The sequence below is a fragment of the Microtus oregoni genome, unplaced genomic scaffold, assembly GCF_018167655.1.
Source record: "Microtus oregoni isolate MIOR12 unplaced genomic scaffold, Mior012 000012F_ref0000307, whole genome shotgun sequence".
NCBI lineage: Eukaryota > Metazoa > Chordata > Mammalia > Rodentia > Cricetidae > Microtus > Microtus oregoni.
This window is the reverse complement of record NW_024543071.1, coordinates 49,796,738-49,809,604: the sequence shown is the minus strand read 5'-3', so window position 1 is coordinate 49,809,604 and position 12,867 is coordinate 49,796,738. Positions and strand designations below refer to the sequence as shown.

At 38.7% G+C, this 12,867-nt stretch overlaps 1 pseudogene; it reads right to left on the bottom strand.

Moving 5' to 3' along the window:
* Positions 1–8,822: 8,822 nt before the first annotated feature.
* LOC121454769 lies at positions 8,823–12,218 on the bottom strand (annotated as a pseudogene).
* Positions 12,219–12,867: the final 649 nt, after the last annotated feature.

Genomic DNA, 12,867 nt, shown 5'->3' with positions numbered 1-12,867 from the left:
AATCCAAGAACCAAATACTCCTTTCAAAGGTCAACCCCAGTAACCTTATACCACAAAATACACCCCTATGGTGATTTGAATTAAAATGCTCCCAAAAGTGGCATTTTAGAATGTTTGGCTCTGTGGGAGTAGGTGTGGTATTGCTGGAGGAAGTGTGTCACAGTGGAGGGAGATTTTGAGATCTTCTATATGCTTTTCCAATGCCACAGACCACTTCCTGTTGCCCACCAGATGAAAGACTCTCAATGAAGAATTGTTTTGGGATTTTGATGGGGATTGCATTAAATCTATAGATTGCTTTTAGTGGGATTGCTATTTTTACTATGTTGATACCACCTATCCAAGAGCATGGGAGATCTTTCCAATTTCTGGTATTTTCTTCATTTTGTTTCTTCAAAGACATAAAGTTCTTGTTGAATATGTCTTTCATGTCTTTGGTTAGTATCACCCCGAGATATTTTATGTTATTTTTGGCTATTGTGAAAGGGATATTTCTCTGGTTTCCCTCTCCCTCTCAGTTTCTTTAACATTTGTGTAGAGGAGGGTTTCTGATTCTTTTGAGTTGATCTTCTATCCTGCCACATCACTGAAGGTATTTATCAGTAGTAGGAGTTCCCTGTGGGGTTTTGGGGTTGCTTATCTTAACAGCCCTTGAAAGAACAATAATCAACTTCATATGGAAAAACAAAAAACCCAGAATAACCAAAACATTTCTGTACAATAAAGGAACTTCTGGAGGGATCACCATTCCTGACATCAAGTTCTATTACAGAGCTACAGTAATGAAAACAGCTTGGTACTATCATAAAAGCAGAGAGATTAGCCAATGAAATTGAATCAAAGACCCAGATATTAGTCACACACCTAAGAACACCTGAATTTTGATAAAGAAGCTGAAATTATACAATGGAAAAAAAGAAAGTATTTTCAACAAATGGTGCTGGCATAACTGGATGTCAACATGCAGAAGAATGAAAATAGATCAATATCTATCACCATGCACAAAACTCAAGTCTAAATGGATTAAGGACTTTAATATAAAACTGGCTACACTGAACCTGATAGAATAGAAAGTGGGAAGTAGCCTTCAATACTTCCTAAATATAACCGCAGTAGCACAGACACTGTGAACAACAATAAATAAATGGGACCTCCTGAAACTGAGAAGCTTCTGTAAAGCAAAGGACACAGTCAAAAAGACAAAAAGCAGCCTACTGAATGGTAAAAGCTCTTCACCATCCCCACTTCATACAAAGGACTTGAATAACAAACTATAGTTGAAGCAGAAGAAAATTACCTAAAAATAACTTTAGGAGAATGTTAAAGAGGATGTGAATAATTTCCTTAAAGAAATGGAGAAAAAGACAAATAAATTGGAAGAAATAAAAAATTACTTACAGAAAATGAAGAAAAAGCAATCAAATATATAAACTATTCAAAACCTGAAAACTGAAATAGAGACAATAAAAAAAACTGAGGGAAATATAGAAATAGAAATTATGAGAAAACGATCAAAAACCACAAATGGAAGCATAAACAGCAGAATACAAAAGATGGAAGACAGAATCTCAAGCACCGAAGATACAATAGATGAAATAGACTCTGGTGTGGGAGGTCCTTCTGTCTCTGTGTTGCTTTATTTAGTTAATGAATAAAGAAACTGCTTTGGCCTGTTGATAGAATAGAACGTAGGTAGGCAGGGAGAACTGGACTGAATGCTGGGAGAAAGAAGGGTGGAGTCAAAGGGATGCCATGGATCTGCTGCCAGAGATAGATGTGCTAGAACTTTGTTGATAGGCCACAACCTCATGGTGATACATAGATTAATGGAGATGGGTTAAACTAAGATGTAAGAGTTAGCAAAATAAGAATTTAGAGCTAATGGGCCAAGCAGTAATTTAATGAAAACAGTTTCTGTGTGATTATTTTGGTTCTGGGCAGCCAGGACAAACAAGCAGACCTTCCTTCAACAAAACTCATTGGTCAAAGAAAACATTAAATCTAGTAAAAACTTAACACAAAATATCCAAGAAATATGGGACACCAGGGATAGAAGAAAAAGTCCAACTCAAAAGCACAGAAAACATATTTAATAATATTATAGAAGAAAACTTTCCCAATCGAAAGAAGGACTATTAAGAGCTGTAAAGGAAAAAGTTCAAGTAACATATAAAGGCAGACCTATCAGAGTTATACCTGATTTCTCAATGGAAACAATGAAAGCCAGAAAGACCAGGCCAAGTGTTATGCAGACACTAAGAGACCAGAGATGTCAGCCCAGAATACTATACCCAGCAAAACTTTTATTTACGATGGATGGACAAAACAAGATATTCGATGATTCAACCAATAACTAGCCACAAACCCATCCCTACACAAAATACTAGAAAGAAACTCCAACCCAAGGAAGTAGGCAACATCAACAAAACCAAAGAAAATAGAATATCTCACAGCAACAAATCCCAAAGAAGGGAAAAATACACACAATAACATCACCAACAATGAAAATTAAAATAACAATCTTGCAATCACTGGTTATTAATATCCCTTGATACAAATGGACTCAACTCACCTATAAAAAGACACAGGCTAACAGATTGGATATGAAAACAGAATCCATCATTCTGTTGCATGCAATAAACATACCTCAACCTCAAAGAAAACCATCACCTCAGAGTAAAGGGTTGGGAAAACTTATCCAATCCAGTGGACCTAAGAAACAAGCTATCCTAATATCTAACAAAATAGGTTTCAAACTAAAATCAATCAAAGGAGACAAAAAGAGGCATTTCATATTAGTCACAGGAAAAATTCATCAAGAGGAATTCTCAATACTGAACATCTATGCCTCGAAGGCAAGGGCACCCTCATATGTAAAAGAAACACTTCTATAGTTTCAATCACACATTAAACCCCACACTCTAATAGTGGGATACTTCAACAGGGCACTCTCACCACTGGACAGAATGGTCAGACAGAAAATTACCAGAGAAATAAGGGAATTAACAGATGTTATGACTCAAATGGACTTAGCAGACATCTATAGAACATTCCATGCAAACATAAAAGAACATACATTTTTCTCAACACCTCATGGAACGCTCGCAAAAATTGACCACATACTAGGTAAAAAAGCAAATCTCCACAGATACAAAAAAAACTGGATTAACCCCATGTATCTTATAGGATCACCATGTCTTAAATTAGAATTCAACAGCAACACTAATTCCAGAAGCCTGCAAACACATGGAAATAAATGATCCTAACCTGAATCATCAATAGGTCAAGGAAGAAACAAAGGAAGAAATTAAAGACTTCTTAAAATTCAATGAAAATGAGCACACAACATACCCAAATTTATGGGAAACAATGAAAGCAGTGTTAAGAGAAAAGTTCAAAGCATTAAATGCCTACATAAAGAAGCTGAAAAATCCCTCACCAGTGAGTTAACAGATCATTTGAAAACTAGAACAAAAAGGAACAAACTCACCCAGGAGAAATAGATGGCAGGAAATAATTAAATTGAGAGCTGAAATCAACAAAGTAGAAACAATGAAAACAATACAAAGAATCAATGAGACAAAAGAGTTGGTTCTTTGAGAGAAAATCAACAGAATAGACAAACCTCTATATAAACTATTCAAAATGCAAGGAGAGAATATCAAATTCACAAAATCAGAAATGAAAAAGGGGACATAACAACAGACACAGAGGAAATCCAGAGAATCATTAAGTCATATTTTGAAAACCTGTATTTCACAAAATTAGAAAAGTTAAAGGAAATGAATAACTTTCTGAATAAATATCACTTACCAAAATTAAATCAAGACCAGATAAGCAAATTAAATAGACCTATAACTGCTAAAGAAATAGAAACAGTTATCAAAAGTCTCACAACCAAAAACAGCCCAGGACCAGATGGTTTCAGGTCAGAATTCTACAAGATTTTCAAAGAAGAACTAATACCAATACTCCTCAAATTGTTTCACACAATGGAAACAGAAGGAACGCCAAACTCTTTTTATGAGGCTACAATTACCCTGACACCCAAAACACATAAAGACATTACTAAGAAACAGAATTACAGTCCAATATCACTTATGAATATTGATGCAAAAATAGTCAGTAAAATGAGCAAGAGAGTCAGGATGGCAAGGGGTATGCCCACCCACTGATATGGTGGGGTTGATCTAATGAGAGCTCACCAAAGTCAGCTGGACTGGGACTGATGGAGCATGTGATCAAACCGGACTCTCTGAAGGTGGCGGACAAGGAGGGCTGACTGAGAAGCTGAGGACAATGGCACTGGGTTTTGATCCTACCGCATGTACTGGCTTTGTGGGAGCCTAGTCTGTTTGGATGCTCACATTCCTAGACCTGGATGGAGGGGGGAGGACCTTGGACTTCCCACAGGGCAGGGAAACCTGACTGCTCTTTGGACTGGAGAGGGAGGGAGAGGGGGATGGGGAGAGGGGGAGGGAAATGGAAGGAGGGGAGGAGGTGGAAATGTCCCAATGAGGAGCAGAAGGAGGGAGAACGTGAGCAAAGAAGTCAGGACCACAAGGGGTGCACCCACCCACTGAGACAGTGGGGCTGATCTATTGGGAGCTCACCAAGGCCAGCTGGACTGGGACTGAAAAAGCATGGGATAAAATCGGACGCTCTGAATATGGTGGACAATGAGGGCTGCTGAGAAGCCAAGGACAATGGCACTGGGTTTTGATCCTACTTCATGTTCTGGCTTTGTGGGAGCCTAGCCAGTTTGGATGTTCACCTTCCTAGACCAGGATGGAGTGGGGAGGACTTTGGACTTTCCACAGGGCAGGGAACCCTGACTGCTCTTCAGACTGGAGAGGGAGGGGGGGAGGATTGGGGAGAGGGGGAGAGGAGTGGGAGAAGGGGAAGGGAAATGGGAGGCTGGGAGGAGGCAGAAATTTTTTTTCAATAAAAAAAAATAAATAAAAAGAACAGAACCCTGCCCCCATTCTATGTTTTTCTTACCACCTATATGATTATCATCATTGTGGATGAGCTGTCATTTCTCCTTTCCAAGAGGTTCCTTCTCTTCAAACCGAACCTTTATTAATATTGATGGCATCCACAGGTTTCTTCTCCTGTGGAAACAAGAGCAAAACCCCTTCCCCAATGCAGTACATCTCCTGGCTTTCATTGCAAGGTCAGCACATCCTTGAAATAAACCAGTTGATTTAATTCAGCAGACTTTTCCATTATCCAATGTCTTTCTGCTGCTGTTGTCCCTTTCTCATTAGCGTTAAGAAAATTTAAGGTTAATAAAGCATTACATAATCTATTTCTGGGGGTATTTTTCACCCCTTTCTGTTTGTTTAGCATATCCTTTATAGTTCTAGTTGATCTTTCTATAACTGCCTGACCTGTAGGAGTGTATGGTATACCTGTAACATGCTTAATATTATAATAAGCAAAAAAACATTTTATTTTCCTAAAGATATAAGCTGGACCATTATCTGTCTTTATTTGTGCAGGTATACCCATGATGGCCATTATTTCTAATAAATGAGTGATTACTGAATCAGCTTTTTCTGAGCTTAAAGCAGTTGCCCACTGAAAACCTGAATAAGTGTCAATGGTGTGATATACATATTTTAATTTGGGCACCAAGTGTTGGAGAATTAGGTCAGTGCGATAAATAACCAGACCAGCTCAAGAATGGCAGTTATATTTTAATAGTTGAAAAAGGAAACTCATGCTACAAGAGTGGGAGGTCCAACATCCTATATGCACAGAGAGAGAGAAGGGTGCACCTGGATCTCCCAGTATTTCTACTTGGGCCCCAGGTAGCCACACCCTAATTAGATGTGATTGGTTGATAGTTTCCCCATACCTGGTTTACCTGTCCATTGATGAGATAGGAGTGTTGAAATATTCTCCTATTAGTGTGTGGGGTTTGATGTATTCTTTGAGTTCTAGTAATGTTTGTTTTTTTTTTTTTTTTTTACATATGTGGGTGCTTTTATATTAGGGGCATAGATATTCAGGATTTTTTTTTAATATTTATTTATTTATTATGTATACAATATTCTGTCTGTGTGTATGTCTGCAGGCCAGAAGAGGGCACCAGACCTCATTACAGATGGTTGTAAGCCACCATGTGGTTGCTGGGAATTGAACTCAGGACCTTTGGAAGAGCAGGCAATGCTCTTAACCTCTGAGCCATCTCTCCAGCCCCAGATATTCAGGATTGAGACTTCATCCAGATGAGTTGTTCCTGTTATGAGTATAAAGTGTCCTTCTCCATATTTTCTGATTGATTTTATTTTGAAATCAATTTTGTTAGATATTAGTATAGCCACACCCACTTGTTTCTTAGGCCCGTTTGCTTGGAAAACCTTTCCCCAACCCTTTTCTCTGAGGTAGTGTCTGTCTTTGAGGTTGAGGTGTGTTTCTTGTAAACTCAGAATGTTGGATCCTGTTTTCATATCCATTCTCTAAACCTGTGCCTATTTATAGGTGAATTGAGTCCATTGATATTAAGTGATATTAATGGCCAATAGTTGTTAACTCCGGTTATTTTTTTTTTGGTGGTAGTGTTTGTGTGTTTCCCTTCTTTGAGTTGTGCTGGTAGAGGGTTGTCAGATGACTGTGTCATTATGGGTGTTGTTGGCTTTCTTGGGTTGTGGTTTTCCTTCTAGTACTTTCTGTAAGGCGGGTTTGTGGATATGTTTTGTTTAAATCTGTTTTTGTCCTGGAATATCTTGTTTTCTCCATCGATGGTGAAAGAAAGCTTTACTGGGTATAGTAGTCTGGGCTTGCATCTATGGTCTCTTAGTGTCTGCAGCACTTGTCTCTAAGATGTTCTGGCTTTCATGGTTTCCATAGAGAAGTCAGGTGTGATTCTGATAGTTTATCTTTATATGTTACTTGATCTTTTTCCTTTGTAGCTCTTAATTTTCTTTCTTTATTCTGTTTGTTTTGTGTTTTGATCATTATATGGCGAGGGGATTTTTTTTGACCCACTCTATTTGGTGTTCTGTATGCTTCTTGTACCTTCATATGGATATCCTTATTTGGGTTGGGAAAGTTTTCTTCTGTAATTTTGTTGAATACATATTTTGGGCTTTTGAGCTGGAATTCTTCTCCTTCTTCTACCCTTATTATTCTTAGTTTTGGTCTTTTCATGGTGTCCCTGATGTCCTGCATGTTTTGTGTTAAGAATTTGTTAGATTTGCTGTTTTCTTTGCTCAATGAGTTCATTTCTTTTATAGTATCATTAGTGCCTGAAATTCTTTCTTGTCTCTTCTGTATTCTGTTGGTTATACTTGTCTCTGTAGTTCCTGTTCATTTACCCAGATTTTCTGTATCCAGCCATCCCTCAGTTTGTGTTTTCTTTATTACCTCTATTTCGGTCTTCAAGTCTTGAACTGTTTTCTTTACCTGTTTGATTGCGTTTTCTTGGTTTTCTTGGGTATCTTTGAGGGATTTATTAATTTCTTCTAACGTTTTGTTTGTCTTCTCTTCCATTTCTTTAAGGGAGTTTTTCACATCCTGTTTAAGGGTCTCTATCATTTTCATAATGTTACGTTTAAGATGATTTCTTCTACTTCTTCTGGATTAGGGTCTTCAAGTCTTCCTGTTGTGTGTTTGCTGGATTCTGGTGTAATCATGTTGCTTTTCAGGTTGTTGAAGGAATTCTTGCACTGGTGCCTGCCCATCTCTTCCTTGAAATGAGGCCAGGAAAGTCTGGGCATTTTGGTCCAATCTTTGCTGTAGCTGACTGTGTACTTGGGGGTGTTTCTTGGTCTACCCTCTCTTAGGTCCCCTCAGCACTGGAGCTGGCTCTCAGAGCCCCTCTTCCCTGAAGCAAACTGTGCTGGTAGATCTAAGGAGCCCGCAGATGGAAAGGAGTGCCTGGGAGCAAGATGGGGTGTGGTAAATAGAGAAAGCCAGTAGCCAGGGAAATGCCCCGCTGGATGTCCAGAAATGTTTAGGGAATTGGAGGGGCCCTGTACTCCATTCTGGGACCATCCGGCCTGGAGGGCACACACTTACCCCTCTGGATGGATCTCCTCAGTACAGGAGCAGGGCCTCTTGCTGGATCAAGGACCTCACAAAGAAAAGGGCTAGCTTGGGGGGAGCAGGGTTGTGTGAAACAAAGAAGCCCCGGTGGCAGGAACGCTCACCACGGGCTCCCCAGACCCTCAGCCCCGAAGCAGGCTGAGCTGGGAGATCCTAGGACCCCGCAGATGGAAAGGAGTTCTTGGGGGCAAGATGCAATGGGGTAAATAGTGAAAGCCCCACCTGAATGGCCAGAAACATTTAGGGAATTGGAGGGGGCCTGTACTCCATTCTGGAACCATACGGCCAGTCAGGCACACACTTACCCTTCTGGATGGATCTCCCTAAATTTATTCTTGAATAGACTTTTAAAGATCTAATACCTATCAGTAATTCAATTATAGCAAAAATGTAAAATCTTATATCATGAGGTACATTGCCTAGGAAAACAGGAAATGATCAGCCATTCAGTGCACCTGTATTCTTAGAATGTAGACCTGGAGCTACATTGGTCTGTCCCCCTCACATGGATATAGATTTTACTGGCAGTCATAGAACCTGAATTTGATAGATGTTTCTCCAGATAATTTCCAAATATCTTGTTACCTTGTAGGGAATATTTGTTTATCATATGTCCCTTAAGAACTTCTGAATACATTTTCCCTAATTAAATCACTCAGAGGAATGATGATGCCAATGAAACTTAGTCTTCCAGACCCAACAATACAAACACATATATGAGCTCACAGAGATTGTGACAAATGCATTTCTTATGTCCTGATTTAATCTCAGGATTGCCAAACATAGAGGAGGAAAAATATTGGCACAGACATTAACAGCTGGAGGTGGTGCCAGTTTTGAAATACAAATGCCAGGCCTGATATTAGTATGAGTCCAAAGTTTGAGCACACAATGTCAATGTTGTCACCAATGTTTTAAACTTAGGGCTTGTCCATTCTATCACTGAAAGAAGGAAAAATAAATCTTGATTTCTACCAAGGTTGGGAAGGACATTCACATCAAACAAAACCTTGAACAATGTCTGTAAAATCTCTGACTTACTGAGCAAAACACTACTTGTGTATATGGGTAAGACACAAGCCCCTTTGAGAAAGCAAGCTAAGCAGTAGATGAGGAAGGTGGGAGCCCCAGCTGCACAGGCCCCACTGATGGCCATCAGCAGTAAAGCACCCGTGAAAATTAACCTCCTCCCAAACCCGAGGAAAAGACAAAGATCCCATCAGGGAACAAAACAGTTGTTGAAGACAACAAACAGGAAGCATTTGTATAATCCCTATGGTTGACTTTTCTCTTTTTTCTAAATCACGTCTGCCATATTCTCTTAATCTTTGTTGAACCTCTTACATATACAATAAGAGTTAGTTCTGTATCAGTACAACACAAAAACTTTTAAACATTAACTAAAATATCTATTTGTGATTATTGATCTCTAAGGTCAAAGGTGCACTTAGAGGAACAAATCTGCAATGACTTTTCTAGAGCGAGTGGGTTGTAGCTGATGAAAATACTCACATGCAGAGAGAGCTGCAAAGCACAGACACTCACTTGTCTGATAAGTGTCCACCTAAGAAAGGTCCTATCAAATTTCCAATCATGAATATAAATTTAGACACTGAACCTAGTACCTGAGATCCACACACCAGGTCCCACTGGAAGAGATGTAAACCAGCATGTCAGCCTGTCGTGTAATTTGTTCAAAATTCTTCAATATGAGCTTCCAATCCACGAAACCCATCTTCCTCTCCAGCTTCCCATTTCATTATCACCTGACTTCTAACATCTAGTCTCAGCTTTAATACACCTCTCCTCTGGAATCTTACTCTATTCATTTAGCTTAGAGTGAGTAGTGGCTTACGACCTATGTTCAGAAGTTCTCAAATGAGTCCATAGAGTGCAACAATTCACGATACTTAATTTTTTTTTTTTACTGGATCCTATATATCAGTGTACAACCTTTCCATGACTCATCTGATAAACACCAAGATAGAGCCTGATAACTCTTTTTACTTTACTTATTTACTTGCAAACTTTTGGCAATACAGAGAGTGAAACTCAGTGCCCATGCATGGGTGGAATGTACTAGCAATTACCCACATTCTGGTCTACAAAGGAATGTGAATTACAGGGAGTTTCTCCTCAGTGCTCAATACTGAATCTTGGGCCTCACAAATGCTCCAGATGCATTCTGTCATGAACTACATATTTAGCTAACACTTGGGCTTTGTACAGCCTTCTAGATAATTTAACTTTGAAAACAAAGCTGGGAACTTGGATTGGTATGTATAATGAGAAAAAATAGTTTGTTTTCTTTTTTAAAAAAATAAAATAAATCAAAGATGAATAATGCTGACTTGTCACAACAAATGAGCCCTTTAATTAGACACACAAGAATTTTATCTTTTACATATATTTTCTTATATTATTTAATTCATTCTTAGAAATTTCATACATGTATACAAAACACTATGATAACATCCAACTTTTATATCCCCTAGAACTCCCTCCAAGATGACTGAAAACATCCCTCTACAAACCCCATGTTCTTTTTCTTTTGTCCATATTATTTTCTTTGGTTAAGGTTGCCTATATGTACACTAAAGCATCGGTAACCTAGTATTGGCCATACCCCTAAAGTAAGATAATAGCCCCTCCCTTAGCAACCATCAACTACTAACAGATCTTCAGCTAGGACTGGTGCCTCCTGAACGTTGCTGCAATCTATGCTGGAATTTCGATTGGCTTAAACATGTGCTGGTCTTGTGCAAGTAATCACTGTTTCTGTGAGTTCATGTATCAGGGTGTTTCTTCCTTTTTCAAATTCTTTTTATTGCTCTTAAAATATTTAAAATATAATCATATCACTTTCATTCTTCCTTTTCTTCAGTCCAATCCTTCCCTCCAGCACCTCCCTGAAGCATGTCCGTAAAGGCTTGTGGAAATTCACTCTTAAGTAGGCTGTATTCAAAATAAAATTTAAAAGAAGGAATTTGAAAGAAGGTACAATACTTGCATTGACAATCATGCTCCCTGAAGAACCGGGATGTTAAGCAGTAATCCCAGTGCCAGGTATATGTAATAATGTTACATGAGTTACTGCTCAGGGAAGCCCCACAGGTCCCCCAAACAACATAAGCTGTTACTGTTGCTCATGGTTACCTACTGTAACTAAATGTTAAGACTCTATTTCTGAAGTCACCACACACATTTGTTTGACTGACACAGAAAACATTGTCAAACCAAACTGCAAACTACTTGTTTTCTGCATTTTATAGATGCAGACATTGCTATGTAGACTGAAGGTAGAGAAAAGACATCCATGGACTTACCTAGCACTTTACCCTACATTCTACAAGACAGCACGGTCACTGATGCAATAGTACCATAACTGTATAGGAAGACAATCATTTCTAATTGCATTTGAAGCTTTCTATAGAGCAAGAAAGTCATGCCTGATATTGTAAACTCACTTAGAATCTCATGACTTGGAAGGAGATAGGCCCTGAAGAAGAAGCTACTGTTGTTATTTTGCTAAATGGCCCTATTGTCAAATTTAATTCTCAATCCTACTCTTAATCTGAGGTCATTTTTGGAATAAAAGGATGAGAAACATAAATCTTTATTTATGTTTAAGTCATTAGAATTATTGAATATAACTTTTGCACTTAATCAGGAAATAACTGAGCTCAATGAATATACACTATTTATGCTATTGCTAAACTGTTATAATGAATTCAGTTAGGGGCTGGTATTATTGAAGCCACTTCCCTCAGTCACAGTAATGGAGAGGAAGGTTCTTCGGTCATATATCCAGCCATTCACACAGTGCTCTGTCTGGCTTTGTCACATTGGAGAAGGTGCCATTCAAATGAAGGAGATGCCACTGTGGTTGGACAAAGCAATGACACTTCTCTGGCCTTGGGTTGGAGTCAGTGGGATGGAGATCCTCAGGAGGTCATCTTGGCTCAGGATCCCACTGCTAATGTCAGATACAGTGTCATTGTCAAGGATGTAAATCCAGCAGCGATAACCAGGCATGGCTGCAGTGAAGTTCTCCAAAAGAGTCTGAGGAGCCACCGTGACACTGCAGATTAGAAGGAAAACCATCTGAAGGATCTGGAATCTTCCCAAGCTTCTGACTCAATCAAAAGATCCTGAAAGGCCATTGAGGCTGAAAGACTGTCTCCAGTGGAAAGTGGAAAGGCTTATACCTATGGGAGTACAAACATTTAAATGAAGTTCTGTTTTACAGAAACACAATAAATAGGTTTGATCTTGAGCTCTTCTCAATATGCCCGTCTTCATGACACACCAATGTCATAGAAATGTGATATGTTGTGTTCTTGGTATTAGAGCAGGACTTGTTTCCTGAAAAGTAACCCAAAAACATCTGCTAATATTTTTTTCTGTAATCTAGTCTGTTAAACATTTATTTTCTGAGAAACTGTGCATTGCTCCTATGGTCAGCCTGACAATAAACCAGAGTTAATCAGTTCCATGGCATGAAGCCACAGGTAGTAGGTACAATTTTTCAGGAGCTACAGCATGGTGTTTTCCATTTTCTATTCCTTGGGAATGTTTTGTTTGGTCTTGAATTTGTTTAACAAAATTAATGAACATGATCTAGAAGTTAATGTGAAATAATTATGGTGCAATTCTCCACTTTTGCTACATGACCTGATTTTGATCAGTTCATTCCCACTGCAAATATATTGCTCAAAGATGTGGGAGGCTGGCCAAAGACAGGGCCTTAAAGTTCACCAGTGTAAAGTTCACATATATATTTGATGTTTCAGATAGTAAATGTGATCATTG